The sequence below is a fragment of the Zea mays genome, chromosome 5 (assembly GCF_902167145.1).
Source record: "Zea mays cultivar B73 chromosome 5, Zm-B73-REFERENCE-NAM-5.0, whole genome shotgun sequence".
Lineage (NCBI taxonomy): Eukaryota > Viridiplantae > Streptophyta > Magnoliopsida > Poales > Poaceae > Zea > Zea mays.
In genome coordinates, this window is record NC_050100.1 from 8,274,583 (window position 1) to 8,294,771 (window position 20,189).

A 20,189-nucleotide genomic window follows, 5' to 3' on the forward strand; every position below is an offset into this window, starting at 1 on the left:
CATTTAGATATAGTGACAAAAACCATACTAAATACAATCATCCGAGGGGTGCAAGAGTGTCATAACAGGAGTTGTGATGCACATGACTATCTCTAAAAACACATTATTTTTACTTCATAGCAGAGTAGTCATTACAAACTGATAGGGCAAAAGATGATGGCTAGAAGACCATCATATTACTTTGAATAACAATCCAACAGTTTTATTTCATACAATGGTAAAAAGGGTACAAGCCACAACAGTGGCCAAAAACAAAAATAATCCAAAAGAAAACCGAAAGAACCACAAACTAGAGGTTGGATTTTCTCCCCCTTTTTGGCAACAAGTACCAAAAACGGAGAGAGAGACAAGGATACAAGAATCAATATCCTCCAGGAGGAGGATATGATGGAGGATATGAAGTGTAGTCAGGGAAAAAAGTCCTCATCGCGTCCTCCTCAAAAGTGGAGTCCCGAGGTGGCTCATCAGCCGCAGAAAAAACAGATGCCGAAGATGTACGATGATCAGGAGGAGGTGGAGGGTGGTGGTGGTAACCAGAGCCGGATGGCCTAGGGTCACCAGGAATGGGTCCCGGACCCGGGTAAGGAGGCGGAGGGTGGGAGGATGATTGACCCGGATCCCCATGGTAGGGAGGTGGGGCAAACTTCTCGCGATCATCAACATAGGCTTCTTCTTCTTCATCGTCTGCAGACATAAAAGGAACCCCGTAGGCCTGCTGGTGCCACTCATTGATCTCCGGGGGAGGAGGATGGAGAGGCACATCAGGCGAACGAGGGACAAAAGGCATGCCCATGGTGGAAGCTTGACGACGAAGATTGTCGTTAGTCTCCCGCTGATGCCGTGCCACCTCATGGACATCAGCATAAATGTTGCGGCACATGGAGAAAAATGCCGCAAACCCATGGACCAAGAGAGCACCCATCCCTCGGCCACGACCTCGACCACGAGCATGAGCACGTGGCATGGGAGATCCGCGGCCAGGAGATGGATGCGAGGCAGCAGCGAGGTGAGAGGAAGATGGATGATGGGGAGGCTGGGAAGGTGGCTCAGTGGAGGAGGCAGGGCCTCCAGACCGTGAGGGAGCCCGCTTCGTACGAGCAGCTGGGTTGGAGGAATCAACCCAGTAGGGTACATAGCGGGAGTGTTTGACGGGTTTTTCGAAGTGGGTCTGGGTGACCACTTCGATCATCTTCATGATAAAGGGTGCATGAAGACACCCTCTGAGAGGAGACCAGGAAGCACGGACAATCTCTTCCCAGATCATGTCAAACACATTGATGCGGGCGAGACTGTTTGGAGCAAGGAGGAGGAGGAAGACGCGACTCTCCCCAAGGACGTTCATTTGATTTCCGCCCTTCGGGAGAACGGTCATCCGGGACAAAGAATTAAGGTACCTGTAGTACTTATGCATGTTAGCGGTCGTCCAGAACTCCCGCTCATTAGAGACATGAATAAATTCTGTCTCTTCCCGCATGGGCAGCCGAATGTCATGCACTCGCATGTTGCTGCCCTGAATATCTGCATCAGAGAAGCCCAGAATATGGGCAAAACGACGATAACTGACTTTGTGCCAGTTACCCTGAATGAAGAAATACATGACTGGGTAATCATACCCATCGACTTCCTCATCTACTTTCTTTATCCAGAGGGTGGCATAGAACTGAGCTACCACCTCGTCGTTCCAGGGGTATTCCATGGTCATAATATTTCGTAACCCCTTTCTCTCTAAGTTTTCGAGAGCTGACGTCATGTCAGCATCTCCCATATTCTCAGAACCCTCCCAGTCAATAAACCGATGTCTGACGACTGGGTGTTTCTTGGAAAGAATGACAGAATTGTAGAAGTCAGCCTGGAAAAGATTCCAGAACCGAGGGTCCTGGACACCAGGATGACGAGGAGTGAGAGTAGGGTTGGTGAACCTCAGGCACTGAAGGGTGTCTATTCCCTTCAGAGTGAAGTCGACGGGAGGTTCATGCGGACCGCGGGTGACGTTCGCCGGATGCATGTGCAGTCCGGTGACGTAGAGAGCATCAGGCGCCGGAAGGTCGACGAAGTCGTCGAAAGCCCCATCCTCCTCCTGGCAGGGAGCATACCCAGAGGAAGACGTGCTACGACGAGGACGAGAGGCGCCAACCTTTTGGCGTCTCCCGCGAGTCGGCTGCGAGGGCATGGAAAAGCCCTCACCATCCATCCGACCAGAGCCACGTCCTCTCTTAGAGAGGGAGCGACGAGGCGGAGGAGAGGGGATGGGAGATTCCTCCTGAATCTCGTCCGAGTCGCTGCTAAACTCAATCACTGAAGGGTTGCGACGACGCACCATGATTGAAAAAGTGGTGAAACGGTGAACTGGTTGAGGTGTGTGAAAGAGAGGCTCTAAATGTTGTGAAGCGACTAAGGCGAGAGTGGATGAAGTGGGAGAAGAGAAGGGGAGTGTCAAATATATATATAGGCAGTTGAGCTGGTCCTCAGGACCGGTTCAACCGCCCCCATGGGCCAGTTCAACTGGTTCTGACCAGTGTGGTCAGAGAGCCAGAAACAGCAGAGGGAAAAACGCCAAAAAATTCAAATTTCTGACGCAGGTTTCTGAAAAATGTACCGGCAGAGATTCCATGCGCCACAAAAAAAATCAAAACAAAGTTTCTGCGCAGATGAGACCGGACGGCAAAAGAAAAAGCTGCGCAAAAGAAAAGTTCTGCGCGCCCTGCATTGGAGCGTGGCTGTGGATTAAAACAAAAATCTGCATGGCGCCCTGACAGGACACGCTTGCTCGGCACAAAAAAATATTTTCTGCGCACCCTGCCGCCCTCACACTTCTGCGCGGAAGTGACAAAAAATATTTTCCTTGCTGCGCGGGCGACACAGCTTTTGCAGAAGCGACTGGTCAAAAAAAAAAGTTACTGCGCGAGCTGTCAAAACTGAGCAGACAGCGACCGGACACAAAAAAAAAACTGCACGCACGACACTAGAGTGTGGCTGTGACCGGTCAGAAACAAAAAAAACTCTGTAGCATGGCGCCCAGACAGGCTGTGCAGAAGTGACCGGACACAACAAAAAAAAAGGTTGCGCGCACTGACGCTGCTGAGCGACAGCAAGCGGACAAAAAAAGGTAATCTGCGCGCCCAGCAGAGTGGAAGTGACCGATCAAAAAGAAAAAAATGATGCGCGCCCTGCAGAGTGGATTGGACCGGACAAAAGAAAAGGACTTTGCATGGCATGCTGCGCTGAAAAACAAAGAAAAATACTGCGCGACTAAAAAAGCTGCAGCTCATAGACCTGCGCGGACAGAACTGCACTGACCGGTCAGAGACCGGTTCAATCGGTCCACAATGCCGGTTCAACCGGTTTTGACCAGGATGGTCCTGGTAAAATCTGGTTAAAAGCAGCTGAGCTGAAGTTCAGCTCCGAAGTTCAGCTGGCCTCCTCCAGCTGAACTAGAAAGTTCAGCTGGTCAAGCCAGTTGAGACTTTAAAAAAAATCTTAGCACTAAAATTCATTCGAATTTTAACATTTTCACCAATTTTTTTGAAAGATCATCACAAGGCTTTAAGACTATCAATAAAAAATAGTGAATCAAACAATCTGTGTGTCCGTTTTCAAGTTAAGTTACGAGAATCCAAGATATTTAATTCACTCCTAAGAAAGCAAAACCTAGTCTCATCGAGGGGTTTTGTGAAGATATCAGCTAGTTGATTTTCGGTGCTCACATGAAACAATTTGATATCTCCTTTGGCTTCGTGGTCTCTCAAGAAATGGTGTCTGATGTCAATATGTTTAGTTCTAGAGTGTTGCACAGGGTTGTTTGCAAGTTTTATGGCACTCTCACTGTCACACAAAAGTGGAATTTTGTTAAACTCACAACCAAAGTCTCTAAGGGTTTGCTTCATCCATAACAACTGTGCACAACATGCCCCAGATGCTATGTACTCAGCTTCTGCAGTGGAAAGTGCAACACAATTTTGTTTCTTGGAACTCCATGATACTAAGGATCGCCCAAGGAATTGGCAAGTCCCAGTAGTGCTTTTTCGATCTACTTTGCAACCGGCATAATCTGAGTAAGAATAGCCAAGTAAATCGAAAAGGGAGCCTTTGGGATACCATAATCCTAGGTTTTGGGTGTGAACTAAGTATCTTAGAATTCTCTTAACTGCTACAAGATGACAATCTTTAGGATTTTCTTGAAAACGTGCACACATGAAAACACTCAACATTATATCAGGTCTAGATGCACATAAGTAAAGCAGTGATCCTATCATTGATCTATATAATTTTTGATCTACAGGTTTACCTTCCTCATTTAGGTCGAGATGTCCATTTGATGACATTGGAGTCTTGGCGTGTTTTGCTTTTTCCATGCCAAACTTCTTGAGCATATCTTGTGTATATTTGGTTTGGCATAGAAAAGTACCTTCCTTGAGCTGTTTGACTTGAAATCTCAGGAAGTATTTAAGCTCGCCCATCATAGACATCTCAAACCTGTTCGTCATTACTTTGCTAAACTCTTCACAAAATTTTTCATTAGTACTACCAAATATAATGTCATCAACATATACTTGGCACACAAATAATTCATTGTCAACTTTTCTAGTAAATAAGGTAGAGTCAGCTTTTCTTATTGTAAACTCATTCTTAATTAAAAAATCTTTAAGACAGTCATACCAAGCTCTAGGGGCTTGTTTAAGCCCGTAGAGTGCCTTGTGAAGTAGATAAACATGATTTGGCTTCTTTGGATCTTCAAAACCCGGTGGTTGCTCCACTTATACTCTCTCTTGTAGTGGTCCATTTAGAAATGCGCTCTTGACATCTGTCGGCGTTTCGAGACAGGGGGGTCCCTAAGCCGACGAGTGAGTGTGCTGCGTGCCCCAGCCCAGATGGGTCGAGCGCGTGGGCGAGCGCGAAGGGGGGAGAGGCGAGGCGGCCGGAGCCGAGCGTGAGAGAGGTGGAAGTCCCGCGGCCTTCGTGTTCGTCCCGCGCCCAGGTCAGGTGCGCTTGCAGTAGGGGGGTTACAAGCGTCCACGCGGGTGAGGGAAGCGAGCGGCCCCAAGAGAGCGCATGTCCCGTCCTCGGTCCCGCGCGGCCAACCCCCTCTGAGAAGGCCCTGGTCCTTCCTTTTATAGTCGTAAGGAGAGGATCCAGGTGTACAATGGGGATGTAGCAGAGTGCTACGTGTCTAGCGGAGGGAGAGCTAGCGCCCTAGGTACATGCCAATGTGGCAGCCGGAGAGATCTGGGCACCCTGCTGGCGTGATGTCGTGGCTGTTGTAGGTGCGGCGGAGCCTGATGGAGGGACAGCTGTTGGAGCGGTCGAGTCCCTGCTGACGTTGTCCTGCTTCCGTAAGAGAGCTAGGGGCCGCCGTCGTCATAGAGCTTGTGGAGCGCCATCATTGCCCCTCTGGCGGAGCTGGCCGGATGAGACGCCGGTCTTGTTCTCCGTGACCCGAGTCGATTCGGGGTGGGATGATGATGGCGCCTCCTGTTGACGTGGCGGTCTGTGCCCTAGGCAGGGCGACGTGGGGTTTCCTCCGAAGCCGAGGTTGAGTCTGCCTTCTGTTGCCGTGGCCGAGCCCGAGCCAAGGGGTCGGTCGAGGCGGAAGTCGTTCGGCCGAGGCCAGGGCGGAGTCCGAGCCCTGGGGTCGGGCGAGGCGGAGTTTTGTCGTCTTCCGGGTCTTAGCCCGAGTCCGAGCCCTGGGGTCGGGCGGAGCGGAGTTCGCCGTCTTCCGGGTCTTAGCCCGAGTCTGAGCCCTGGGGTCGGGCGGAGCGGAGTTCGCCGTCTTCCGGGTCTTAGCCCGAGTCCGAGCCCTGGGGTCGGGCGGAGCGGAGTTCGCCGTCTTCCGGGTCTTAGCCCGAGTCCGAGCCCTGGGGTCGGGCGGAGCGGAGTTCGCCGTCTTCCGGGTCTTAGCCCGAGTCCGAGCCCTGGGGTCGGGCGGAGCGGAGTTCGCCGTCTTCCGGGTCTTAGCCCGAGTCCGAGCCCTGGGGTCGGGCGGAGCGGAGTTCGCCGTGGCGCCTTTGTCGAGGCCTGACTGCCTGTCAGACTTACTCTGTCGAGTGGCGCTGCAGTCGGAGTGGCGCAGGCGGCGCTGTCTTTCTGTCAGACTGGCCAGTGGAGCAGTGGAGTGACGGCGGTCACCTCGGCTCTGCCGGAGGCGCGTGTCAGGATAGAGGTGTCAGGCCTCCTGTGCGTTAAATGCCCCTGCAATTTGGTCAGTCGGTGTGGTGATTTAGTCAAGGTTGCTTCTGAGCGAAGCCAAGGCCTTGGGCGAGCCGGTGATGTGTCCGCCATAAAAAGGGGGCCTCGGGCGAGACGGAAGTCTCTCGAGGTCGGCTGCCTTCGGCCGAGGCTAGGCTCGGGTGAAGCGTGATCGAGTCACTCGTGTGGACTGATCCCTGACTTAATCATGCCCATCAGGCCTTTGCAGCTTTATGCTGATGGGGGTTACCAGCTGAGAATTAGGCGTCTTGAGGGTACCCCTAATTATGGTCCCCGACAGTAGCCCCCGAGCCTCGAAGGGAGTGTTAGCACTCGCTTGGAGGCTTTTGTCGCACTTTTTTGCAAGGGGACCAGCCTTCCTCGGTTGCATTTCGTTCCGGTGGGTGCGCGCGAGCGCACCCGCCGGGTGTAGCCCCCGAGGCCTCGGAGGAGTGGTTACACTCCTTCGAGGTCTTAATACTTTGGCTGGTCTGGTCGTTCCCTCATGCGAACTGGTCGTAGCCCGGGTGCACGGTCGGGGCCCAAGCTCTCGGGCTGGTATGTTGACGCTGTCAACGATTTGGCCGGAGCCGGTTTTTGCGAGAGCAGCCCCCGAGCCTCTGCACAGGGCGAGAGGACGATCAGGGACAGACTCGGCTTTTTACATACGCCCCTACGTCGCCTTTCCGCAAGGAGGAGGGGGGAGTGCGCCATGTTACCCTCGATGGGCACCGAACATGGTGTCTCCGGTGAGCTGCAAGCGGGTAATCCGAGTGGACGTCCGTGCCCCGTTCGTTGGGGGTCGGCTAGGGGCCCAGAGGCACGCCCAAAAGTACCTGCGGGTGATTTGCCGGACCCGGTCCCCTGGCGACGGGGTCCGAGGGCTCGATGCCTCCCTCCGATGGGATTCCGTTACAAGATCGTTCCCACTGGTCTCGGAAATGTCCTAGGGTACCTCGGGAGCGCAGCCCGAGCCTCGGTTATGTATCGAAAGTACCCCTGGTCATCCCTCGCTCGGTGTCTGAGGCGACTGTGAACCCTTCGGGGGCCAGCCTTCGAACCCCTGATCAGTAATGGGCGCGGAGCCCGAGTAGCCTGAGGCGGCCATGAAGCCCTTCGGGGGGCTGGCCTTCGAACCCCTGACCAGTAGTGGGTGTCGGGCCCACGCGATCTGAGGCGACTGTTGAACCCTCGGGGGGCCAGCCTTCGAACCCCTGATCAGTAATGGGGGGCTCGGAGCCCGGTTCCTTCGCGGAGAAGGATCCCTTTCGGGGTATTCCCCTTTCCCGGTCCCTGTTGCAAGAGATAGAGAAAGAGGAAAACGGAAAAGGATACGAAATCGGACGACGTGGCGTACCTTTTCTGACGCGGTTATTACGGCGAAGGTGAAGCGTCGCGCGCTCCTCCTGCCAGAAACGCCGCGTGTCTCGCCGCGGAGTTAATGCGACGGGGTGAGTGGTTGGCGGGGCGGCCGTTGCGCGCGTGCGATCCGTTCGAGGAATGGGTCACGGGTGCACCGTCTTCACGCCGTGAGAGGAGGCTCCCTTGCTGTCTCAGGATGGGACGTGAGCCTGGCCGACGACGTGACTGCTGTGCCCGCCCGCCTGCCACCGCTATTACTGCTGGCCCACCTTCGGTCGCTTTGACCGACGCGCCAGTCTGGCGCTGTTGGGTCGCCTCGAGTCGTGGCACAGGCTTCGCAACTGAAGAGGCGCGATGGTGGCACAAGTGGCGGTGCGGTTGCTTGCATGCAGCAACTGGCGTGCCGGTTGCTCGACGCGTGGGCCTGGGTTCCAGGCTGGCGTGTCGGAAGTCGGAGAAGCGCGTCCATCTGGCGCGGTTTGAAAGTTGCCTAGAGGGGGGGTGAATAGGCAAGTTAAAACTTTTTCAACCAAAACTAGAAGCAAACTGGGTAAAACTGAATTGATCTCGAAATTCACCCAGTTAACTTTGGAAATGAGATGTTCTAAATGATCCACAGGGTTCAAGGTAGTAGATCTGAGAAGGGCACTTCTCAAAATCCACACACCAAAAATATATAAACAAATCTTCCACACAATGGTGAGAGAACGAAGAACACAAATAAGCACAATGACCAAGAATACAAGAGACACAAGATTTATCCCGAGGTTCGGTCACACCACCAAGGTGCCCTACTTCCTCGTTGAGGCGCCCACAAAGAGCCGGGTCTCTTTCAACCCTAATCCTCCCTTTGCCGACCACAAAGGTCAAGCCCACACAATAATCTTTGCTCAAACGAGCGGGTAATACAAACTTTCTTGTGGTCTTCCACAAGATTTGGAGACTCACAAGAGACACCTAGTCGTCTAGGAGCTAGAAGCTCCAAGAGTAATGAATCCACAAAGAACTCGATGTTGTACCAAAGCTCGAATGAAGAAGAACAAGAGAGATTTAGAGATGAAGCACAAAAACCGCAGCTCTCAAGCTCACTCAAAGATTCCTCTCCAAAGATTTGAAATGAGAGAGGCAAGAGATGTGTGTGAGGGAGAGGGAGGTGTTTCTTGGGTTAGAAATGGAGTTCAAATCGTGCTCCCTGCTATGGGGTGAGAGGTAGGAGTGAGTATATATAGTTGGAGCTCAAAACTAGCCGTTGGGGCCGATTTTTCTGTTTGAGGGCGGTTGAACCTCCCCCTAGGGCGGTTGAACCTCCCCTGGCAGGCCTGGCAGCCAGTCTGCCAGTCTGACTGGCAGACTGACGCGCAGACTGACCGCAGACTGGTCAAAGTTGACCAAAACCAGTTGAACCGCCCAGGGGGCGGTTGAACCGCCCCTGACAGCTCTTGGCGACCTGTTTGCCAGTCTGACTGGCAGACTGCAGATCAGAGGTCAGAGGGGTCAGAGACCAGCTGAACTGCCCCTCAGGACCAGTTCAACCGGTCTTGACCAGAGAGTTTAGGAGAGAAAACCCCAGCTCAACTGCCCAGAGACAAGTTCAGCTGGTGTATGGTCAAAGAGGTTCACAGCTGAAGTTGAGTTCAGCTGAAGTTCAGCCCAGCTGAAAAGCTCAGCTAAAAAGCTCAGCTGCAGCTGAAGGAGCTCAGCTCAGCTGAAGTCCAGCTCAGCTGAAAAGCTCAGCTGCAGCTGAACAAGTTCAGCTGCTTTTCAGCAAGAACACTCTAGGTTTCTCAAACCTAACCATGGTCAACCATAGAACGATAAAGAGATTTTTGCTTTTCATAAATAGCTTTTGAATAGAGAGGTTTGAGCTTTGGCAAACACCAACCTTCTTTTTGGATCCCCCTTTATAGTACGACGATTCCTATACTCAAGTTAAATAAAATATAATGAAGTAAACTCCTTGAGTCATTGGTGTCTCTTGTGTGATTTCTCCATGGCATTGCTTCATAAGGATCACAAACATCTTTGTCTCACCTTTTGAAGCAAACTCAAATCAAACCTGTGACTTGTACCATATCACCTTATATGAGTTCAAATCATGGCTTCAAGTCACCTTACTGATGCATCAACATGTTATAACTCTTCATAGCTGATTAGTTCATCGACTTAGTGCAAGTACTCTCTTCTTCACCTTAGCCATGGTACCTCGGTCTACAAGCCGTCGCTTGGCCTTCACCTTCGCTTAGTTCCTCGAAGCCCTTTCCTTGCTATCTTCACCCTATCAAGCCATTCTCGAGTCACATCAAATTGAGCATCCATTGAGAGAATCATTTCTTCAATATTGTGAACCTTGCTTGAATGTCTTCTAGATATAATTGTCAAGATCAATCAAGCTCTAGTTTGATTCTCATAGAAGCATATATGGACTGACAGTAATATGGTCAAGCCAATTCACGATTCCTCATATCTTATTCTCTTTGGCTTGACCAATCCTCTAAATCACTTTGTCCTCTATTCTGGTCATATGTATGTAGTGATTTCTCAGGTCTTGTCCATATATTCAAACCAATATAGAGATCATATTATATCCATTTGCATTGTCTCATTGGTCATTTAACCTCGTGTTGAACCTTTGTTCACTGATCATTATACACTATTCAAGTATGTTCATCATACTGAATTTCCTGTTCAACACTTAGCAAACTCGTTAGACCTTTAAATGTGTTGTTATCCAAATCACCAAAACTCACAAAAAAGGATGAATGCACTTTCAATCTCCCCCTTTTTGGTGATTGATGACAACACATTTAAAGCTTACATAAGATTTGATAAATAAGATTTTAAATCCTATGATATAGTTTTCTCCCCCTAAATATGTGCATTTCAGAAAATAACACTTTTGTACTCAAATGCCAAAAGCACATATTTAGGTCAAAGTATGGAGACAACTTATATCATACTATTCATTGGGTGCAGTGTGTCATAAAATAAACGTGATGCTCATGACAAAGAATGCACTTACCAATTTTCTACATCTTATGTTTTTCTTATGATTCCCACTTTTGTTAATCATTTCTCCCCTTTTTAAAAGTCTTCTAACACTTAGTTACATAAGACTAAATGTAAGCTTTAATACAAAATTTCTCCCCCTTTGTCATAAATCTCCAAAAAGGATACAAAGAATATAAAGGGTAGAAATTATGATTAAGCAAGATGGGAACACACTATTATGAAAAGGGTCCTTAGATGACACAAAGGTAATGGAGAAGTGACATGAAATGATGTACCTTTGCATTTTTACCTTTTCAAGGGGTTTCCAGACTTGTGTTGGATTTAGAATTCATTTGCAAGCTCTTGTTGGCATAATTGTGACATAGGTCCAAGATATCAAATGAATATTGTCATACTAATTGAAAGATAAATCTTGATACCTGGAGTCTAGATGTCACCTAGCATTTTCTTATCATAACAAGAGGCAACATGAAAATTGCACAAGTATGGATTATACAACTAGTGATCATGTATGAAAAATATCAATTGAAAAACACCAATTGATACAATTTGATAGATGAATAGATCACTAATAGCATATTACACTAAGTTCTCCTCAAGTTTTAGTGCACACATATATATATGAATTCAATTGATATCTGTTGAGAGTACTTATTTGCAACTTAAAGTACCATTGGCATAAACGGAGTATCAATTGAACATAATCATGCAACATAAGAAACATGTGCACTATTTAATCAATTAAGTTCTAGACAGGAGAATCTATAAGCTATGCTATTTCAGATATTTGCAATCCAAAAGGATGTGATACATATTTACCAATTTTAGATGATGTTGGAGTAGTATATAAAAGAGAAACTCATTCTCTTATGAAATGTATAACATATACATTTATTGGAGCAAAGAATCTTTGATACCCATCAAATTTGCAGTGGAAGCGATTGTCTTTGCCCGAAGATTCCTTTCTAATTCGAGACTTTGTTCCATGCCATATGGTCTTCATTATAATCATGAATTTCTATCTTAGCTTTTGATAGGCTTGACATTTCAAAGAGAAACTTATCCTCTTTAAACAATCAAGAGAAACTCATTCTCTTCAAAGAACTACACAAATTCACTAAAAGAAAATGTTAGTCTTTAAGGACACAAGATATAGAATGAGCTCCCCCTAAATGTATGCATCAAGTACTTGAATTACTTGTAACATGCATTTGATTCAATTAAGATTCTTAGAGGAGTTCATCATATATCTTGGTCAAGGCATAATATATTTGAAATAATTGAATTTATGCTAGAGAACACATGTCGTTCCCCAAAAGAACTAATCCATGGGGTGACATGTGGTAATTATTTGATCATTTCTTTGGAACCACTCATCCTCATTTGATGTTCTTCTTTCACCAAGGTGTGAGACTACACAACATGAACTTGAAAGAAATCATTAGTCTCACAAGATATAGGCTAAACTCTCCCTCAATTTGTGCATGTAAGAGTACACAAAGTACACTTATTCACATCAACAATACGAGGTTAAAGGAGATGTTTGCACTATATCTTGGTTGAACATGACATGCTTTACATAGATAATGAAAATTAAACCAATTGAAAGTTTAAGAACTAAAAGTATATCAATTGAAATCTTGAAGGGTAAAGCATGCTAATATGAACCTCAAACCTCATAATGAAGGATATCATATAAATATATCACTACATCTTCATTATTTGGTTGACAAAAAAAATATAACTCCCTTCTTGAATCACTGTGATCTCTTTTCTCTTTACGATTTCATCCAACCAAGTTATCATGAACTTCTTTCATCTTTGCTTGGTTCGATCATACTTGATATGAGACCCATTGAAACTCAATGATTGAAAGAACCAAGTCTCTTATATTTGTAGATTTTGAATCCATCTTGAAAGCACTTGGAAGGACCTTGTTGAAACACTTAGAAAAGAGAGCATTAAAAACACATGGGAAGGTTTCACAAATGATGATCCTTATATGTGGATGAAAATGAACCATCATTCTTGAAACCCAAAAGGATAGACTAAATTCCTTTAAATTAGTGCACACATATAGTTGATGTCAAAGTTATATGCACTATTGAACATTTTATAATGCAATGAATTTAACCTATACTATGGTACATCCCACTAAGGATAGAATACTAAAACAACTGAAGGAGAGGAAGTTTTCATACCTTAGCCTCTTATCAACTTCTTCTTACTTTAGTTGAATAGTATCCTTTAAGCTTGTGATTTATCCAATTTAAAACAAGCACCATCTCTTAACATAGATTTTCTATGGATAAACTCAACACAAGAGATGGCATTAGTAGCACAAGCACTAGTTTCTTATTTAGCAACCCTTTATATGCGAAAGACAAGCGTGTTGCTAAAAATAGAGAAACCTCATAATATGGACTAAATTTCCCTTGAGCCCTTAAGCACAATATATTTTGAATGATATGGATAATATGCATGGTTATTCAATGAAGTCTAAAGGGCTAACTTAATCCATATTATGGTGAGTGTCTAATATAGAAGAATCAAATCCAAATTAACTAGAGAGAGAGTACATCACATAGTTTTGAATTTGTTGACCATATGATAATATTCATTTATCTTCCAATTGGACCTTTATTTCATAATCAATAACTGATGTATATCCTCAAGTGCTTCTTTTCCCTTAGTGGCTACACAAGTCACAAAAGAGATAAGATTTGAAAATAATATGCACTTGAGATTCAGTTGTTACCACCCTTGCTACTATCTCCAAATATGATTTATATATTCATTATCGAGCACCCAACTTGATCCATTGAAGGAGTGATCCTGCAAAACAAGTTTAAGCTTTGTATTTTGGTACCCAATTTTAATTGGGTCCTTTAAGATTAGTAGTAAGAGCCTTGGATACCCACACATTCCTTACTGTGGCCTTTCTCTTTGTATAGGCACCCACATATACTTGACAACCATCTTACATGGTTTCAAGTCAATATTTAATCACTTAGATAAAAACTAGAGTTAAGAATAGGAGCCTTTTCTCCTTTTATTAATACATCATTGTGTTGCCTTCTTGATGATGAACCTAGCTTGACCTTGGGTGCACCTAGCTTATCAAGGTTAGTCGCACAAGCATTCATATCATAAAGACAAGTTATGCATGGAATTTACAACTTAGTGATCCAATTCAATGTGAAGCATATGGATATCGATTGAAGTAGATTTCTAAGATATCAAAATATGGGTTTCCAAAATTTAGAGAGTATGGATCACTAATTGTACCTTTTACAGTTTAAAAATCATATCCATGTTAGTGCATATGTATGTGATGAATATCAACAAAAAGTATTCTTATGCACTTTTAGATTTAACGATAAGGGAATTTTAAACTGCATCAAGAGTAGCTATTTAGAAAACAAAGATTACAATCCATATGAATGAGATACAAATTTACCATTCTGGATTGTCTTAGTATAGCTTACTCAAGGGAAACTTATTCTCTATGACACAAGATATATAATGTTCTCCCACTAGATATGTGCATCAAGTATTTGAATGACTTGCCACATGCACTTTCGATTCAGTTAAGAGTCTCATGAGGAGTACATTACATATCATGGTCAAGGCATGACAAATTTGCAATGAATTAACTTATCCTTAAGAATACTTACCACCAAGTAGAGCGTACCATCTGTTATACCAATTTGAAAGATCTTACTATCTGTGGTGGTGTCACTTTAGCATTCTTCTTTTCATCATTTGTGGAGACTTCCTTCTTTGTTATCCCTTTTCCTTTTAAAACTAGTCGATAAAACACTTTGAAAAGAGGTATTAGTAGTACAAGGAAGTATTTAATGAATGATGATATCTATATATGAATGGCAAACAAATCATCATTTATTAGGCGAAAAGGCATAAATTAAATTCCTTTTAAATTAATGCACATGGATGAGTGAATTAATAATATGCACCAATTTACAAATTTAAGCCAAAAAGAATTTAACTTTCATATTGACATTTTTTTTCTTCATAAAATAGATTATTACCAATTGAAAGAATGCCACTTGAAAGGAACTATAATTGGTCATATACCAAATGAAACAGTAAAAGTCTGCAAAAATAAAGCTGAAAAGGTGCTGTTGCAGACTGAAAAAAGGCGTCTGAAAAAGGGCTGACGCAGTCCGAAAAAAATGGTCAGACTGGCCGGACAAACTGTGCCAGACCGGTTCAACCGGTCCTGGACACCAGTTCAACTGGTTTCAGCCAGGGGGTTTCCTGGTGAATACCAGCCGAACTGAAGTTCAGCTGGTCAAACCAGTTGAGCTAGGAATGAATTTTAAAATAATTTTTTCACAATAAACCTCATTTCAAATTTTAAAATGTACGCATAGATTGAATGGCACACTCCATTTGAGAAACACATTCTCATGTTGTGAAACTACATAAATCACTTAGATAAAAACATTAGTCTCACAAGTCTAGTCATATAGAGAATTTCCCTTTTGGTAAGTGCTTTAAGAATTTGAATTTCTTACTTAGCACTCTATTCATTTAAGAACATGGGATAATACTCTTTATGTCTAGGTTATGGCAATAATACGATAATCAATTTGAAATATGCCACAAGATACATACAACCAATTTAAAGCATGTAGATTGTCATAATATAAAAATATGAACTTGCAATCTACCATATAATTAGATCCTTTCCAAAGCAAGGTAAAATCTTTTAAGTTCATTCTCAAGTGCTTCATTTTTCCTATGTGGCTACAAAAGACACAAAGGAATATACTAATTAAAAGCAATGTGCACTTAAGAATTAATTGTTACCATCCTTTGGATATCACTTGGTTGTAGGCCTTTTGCTTGATTCCCATAAAGGTTAATCCTTATTCCCTACAACACAAGTTCTTGGTAGAGATGAATATGAAGTTAGTGATATAACAACTCAATTCATCTTTGGGTCAATCTTAAAGGATATACAATGTAAGATTGATAGCTTGAGATAAGAATTGAGTTAAACCGCTCAAGCACCCCAAAGCTTCATATCATCTGTGGGTACCTGCAAAACTTATTAAGTACATTTTGGTACCCATCTCATGATAGGTCCATCAAGGTTAGCCAATAAGGACTTAGGCACCCAAATAGCCTTGATCCTAGAATGTGGTGAACTCATCACCTTTCTAGCACAAGAGTCAAATTTGGGTCTCCTAAGCATATTTGAATGTATTGACAAGTTAGGCTTAGGAGTTTTACCCTTTGGACAAACCTTGAATAGATGACCTCTTTCACGGCAATTGTAGCAAATGCGGTGCTTGTCCTTGCAATGCATTTGTCTTTTGCTTTCATCCTTCTTGATGGTCATCTTTCTTGATCGTGCAAGGTCTTGGTTCTTCATGCGGGGGCATGAACCAATTTCATGACCCTTCTCCTTGCATCCATAGCACCTCCTATCGCTTCTCTTTGATCTTTCTTTGCTGAAGCACATAGGTACATTGTTAGAGCAAATAATATGAGCATTAATTTTCTTACCTTGAGTCTTGCTCATGTCCTTCTTGGAAAGCTTGGTATTCTTTTGAAGGGGTTTTGTGCATGCTACGGTTGTCCCCTTCTCAAGCTTTTTCACCATATTATCACGGTTATCTTGAGAAGGTTGAGCATGACACTTTCCCTTCAAAATAGTTAAGCTCCTTCTTAGCCTTCCAACTTCTTCCTTGAGCTCTTTATTTTCTTGTGTGATAGAAATATCACTAATTCCTGAAATTTCTAGCTCAATGGAAGATTGGCTTTCTTGAGAGCAACATTTGTTAGCACATGATAATATAGTTTCAATTTCAACACATGTGCACATGTGAGGTTGGTATGATTTCAAATTAGTTAACACAACCTCATGAGCCATTTCTAACATGATATGTGAATCCATAAATTTATTATGAGAGCACACAATCATATCATGTTTTTCTTGCAAAGCTAGATTTTCAATATTTAGCCTTTCTATCGTGTTCTTGAACATAGCATTTTTATTTTCTAATTGAGCAATATATGATGAATGATTAACAGCTTTAATTTGCTCAATTGAAATGTCTTCATACCTTTGGACCAAATCATCATGAGAGCACTCACTACACCATGACACAATATTGCCAACAGATTGTCTGATGGTAAAATACCTAAATAGCATCGCACAGTCCGTCGGTAAAGAGCTTTGCCGACAGATAATGTGTGTCGGCGAAAGTCCTGTCGGCAATAACCTTTACCGACAGACATAGATCTACCGACAGACTATTTGTGGGCAATGTTATGTTATTGCCGACAGACATATCTTTGCCGTCGGACAAATTTTTGCCGACATATTCTTGTGCCAACGGCTTGTGTGTCGCTAAAAGTCTATATACCGACAGATTGTGTGATGTTATTCCCTATGTGCAGTTTAAAAAAAATCATGTATACAAATATATGCTAATGAAACAAATAATAAACTGATTATGATGCACATGCAGGACAACTTGAATAATATGTAGCTCAGAATATATGAAATTTGATTACTAAAAGAAAGAGATCAATCTTTGACTTTGAATTCCAACATATATTGTTTTGGAATACAATTTGTGTGATGAACATATAAAAATAATAGCATACATGTTTTCTAAATTCTGAAGTGATCTTTCAGTTCTATTACATGCAAAGTCTAAAGATTCATCTAGCAAACTAAAATCTCTCCATCAGCTGGGTGATGTTACGCCAACGGCTAGCACGCATGCGAATAATCATTTTTTCACACACTTCAAGCACTCTGATCCTTGCTTCTAGCACCTCTTCCCTACAACATATTTTGATAATTTGTCAATTACTATATCAACAGGTCTATAAACTCCCAACAGAAAATTCAAACTAAAAGTTTAATAAAAGTATTAAATTGCAAAAAGTTCGGTGATACTGCATATGAAAGTCGCCGATAGTCGCCCATATTAACTTACCCTAGTCTTTCTGCTCCTGCTGGCCCCACGCACGATAGTCGCCGACGATGACTCGGGCATTAGCTATCCTTGCTCGCTTCTTAAAGGAGTAGAGAAATAGCCCCTCAAATTTGAATTATGTCTTTATCTAAAAAAATAATTTGGGTTAAAGTAAATCAATCTGCAATTGAAAAGTAGCAGGAGATCCTCGGACAGCAGGTCAAAAAGTAAACTCCAAACTGAGATTTCTGATATCGCCATATATAATGCCAACATAAGTCATCAGAAGGGATTGCAAGGCACAATGAGCTAGGACAACTCACAGTTCGTCGGTGCATCTTCCTCGCTCACGTGGAAGGACATTTTCGGTCTCATGCTGAAGGTACTGGAGCTCATCGTGCAGCTCTGTTATCTGCCCGATCAAACCATATGATGACACATATTCTAGTGACGTTGCTTGGGAACCTACAAAAAAATTGAAAACCTGAATGGATTACTCCAGCTTGGTAGTCAAAAGAATATCCCAAGCACATGTGGATATCCCTCACAGCATGAAGATAAGAATCGCTGTCGTCAACTGATCCCTCTTCAAACATTTTAGATGCTGCTTGATCAATCAAATTGTACCGGCCCTATATATCCATGTAGTAGATACTCTATTTTGTAAGAACACAAGTGAAAATGACAAGAGGCTAAATAATATGTTGTCTTGATGGATGAACTCAGCAACAATACCAGGCGGCCATCAAAAGCTGAGAAGTAGCCCTGCAATTCCAATTCTACAGCTTTCAGAAATGAGTAGGCACTCGATATTTTTATCTGTTCTTCGAGCTGGCAGGCTATCTTCAGAAATAGGTGAGCAGCAAGTTGATTGACAAGATGGTTGATGAACTGCAAGATATAAAGAGTGTCTACGTGACCACTTATCAGGTAAAAAGATGGGTTCCTACAAGCAATTGTCAAACTCATAAGGCACCTTCTTCTGATGACTTATGTAGCAGTCCTGGCGCAGAAGCTTTAAATTGTGATCTCCTAGAAGTCATGAGTGCCCCCAACAATTCTTGTCAATAATGTTAGGCCTTCATATCTGTTCAAGACATCGGAGGTCGGTAAAATTTTAGTTTAGATCAGCAGAAAAAGGAAGGAGGAGCAACACGAGATCTAATCGGCTAAAGTTTTTCCTGCGGTTGAAGGAAGGAGGGAGAGAGAGACGTGGGGAAATCGAAGCACTCACGATGCTGCTAAACGTCATCGGCGATGCCCTCATTCTTGCACACGGCCTCGTTGAACTTCTTCCCCACCATGTTGAACATCTCACTCAGATTCTCGCTAGCGCCTGCATGTGGTAATCCGTCCCCCAAAACCAGAGCGGCGTGGGCCTAGCCGTCGTTGATGTTGCGTCCTAGATGACCCAATGCTCCACGAGGCTGAGGCGCGTCTTGCGGCGCACGGTGAGGAGCAGCTTCTCGTCGACGCGAAGACAATGGCGGCGGGAGCGGGCGTAGCAGTCGACGTAGGTGGACCAAGCGAGAATCGGGCTATGCTTTTGGGTGCGGTTGAGATAAAAGTGGAAGAGACAGACAGAGGAGAGGATGGTGGGTTGATAGAAGAAAAAGTGAGGGAGATTTGTGTAAAATTTTGATGCAGGATAACCATTGAAACTGATGCTTTAAGTATAGTAGAGACAAAAGGCCTCGCGACCTAAGCTTCTTAATCGGCGCCACCTGCTGCTAGCTAGGTCGGGACGCACGCGTGACATGGCACCAGGTTTTTTTACTTGGTTGTGTTGATTCCAATAAAATTGTAGCCCTTTAATAACTAACGTGTACAGGTTTATAAAAAACAATACCGAAAATTGATTGAATAATCATCACTAGTCCAATGGGTACTTGTCTTCTCTTTTTACAAAGGGTCACGAGTTCGATTCCTGATTCCTACGTACTCACGCTCGTTATTTTTTTTGCTATAGGATCATGATATCCATTTACCGACAAACGATCTGATGCTACTTTTTTCCGACAGACTTTGTGCCACGCATAATCAGTTTTACCAACAGATGGATTGCCACAATAGCTCGACATTATTGCCGACAGATTTGTTGACTCCAATACAATAAGTACCGACAGATAGTGTGATGGTAATATTTTGTGACACATTGTCTGTCGCAAAACGTCTATTTTTACCGTCAGTTGTTTGACGCTAAAATTGTGTCATGGTGTAGTGACTTTAGCTTCTCATGCTCTTTGGTCAACTTCTCTAAGTCTTCAATTTTTCTGATGAGGAAGTCTTCTTGCTTATGAAGCATTTCTTTTTGTTCTTCCGCTCTTTTCATGAGTTTAAGCAAGCTCATCCGATGTTTCTTGCTTAGCTGAGCGAAGAATTGTTGAAGATCATCCTCATCTTCACTATCACTTTCTTGCTCCTCCTCATCCTCACTTTCGCTTTCACTATCACTCCCATTAGCAATAAAGCACATATGAGAAGTGGATTTGAAAGACGAACCTTGTGAAGAGGTGGATTCGTCGTTTGGTCTCCATCGATCATTTTCACCTTCTTCAATCTTGTTCTTCGCCTCATCTTCCTTCATTTTGAGGAACATCCTTTCGGCAATTTTCATGGCAAGATCTATTGCCCTAGGATCAATATCTGCACCAAAAGATAAAGTCGAGGCAA

At 44.1% G+C, this 20,189-nt stretch overlaps 1 long non-coding RNA gene across 2 annotated transcripts; it reads right to left on the reverse strand.

The window, feature by feature from the left end:
- Window positions 1–17,097: 17,097 nt before the first annotated feature.
- Window positions 17,098–19,096, reverse strand: LOC103625892 (uncharacterized). 2 transcript variants are annotated; one of them, XR_552581.3, is made up of 6 exons: window positions 18,751–19,096; window positions 18,493–18,603; window positions 18,252–18,407; window positions 17,840–18,148; window positions 17,538–17,664; window positions 17,098–17,380 (listed from the first exon to the last, which is right to left on the reverse strand). It is a non-coding gene; the product is annotated as an uncharacterized lncRNA (long non-coding RNA). The 2 variants fall into 2 exon arrangements; XR_002261869.2 differs by having other exon boundaries at window positions 17,840–18,407; window positions 18,751–19,094.
- Between the last annotated feature and the right edge of the window lie 1,093 nt (window positions 19,097–20,189).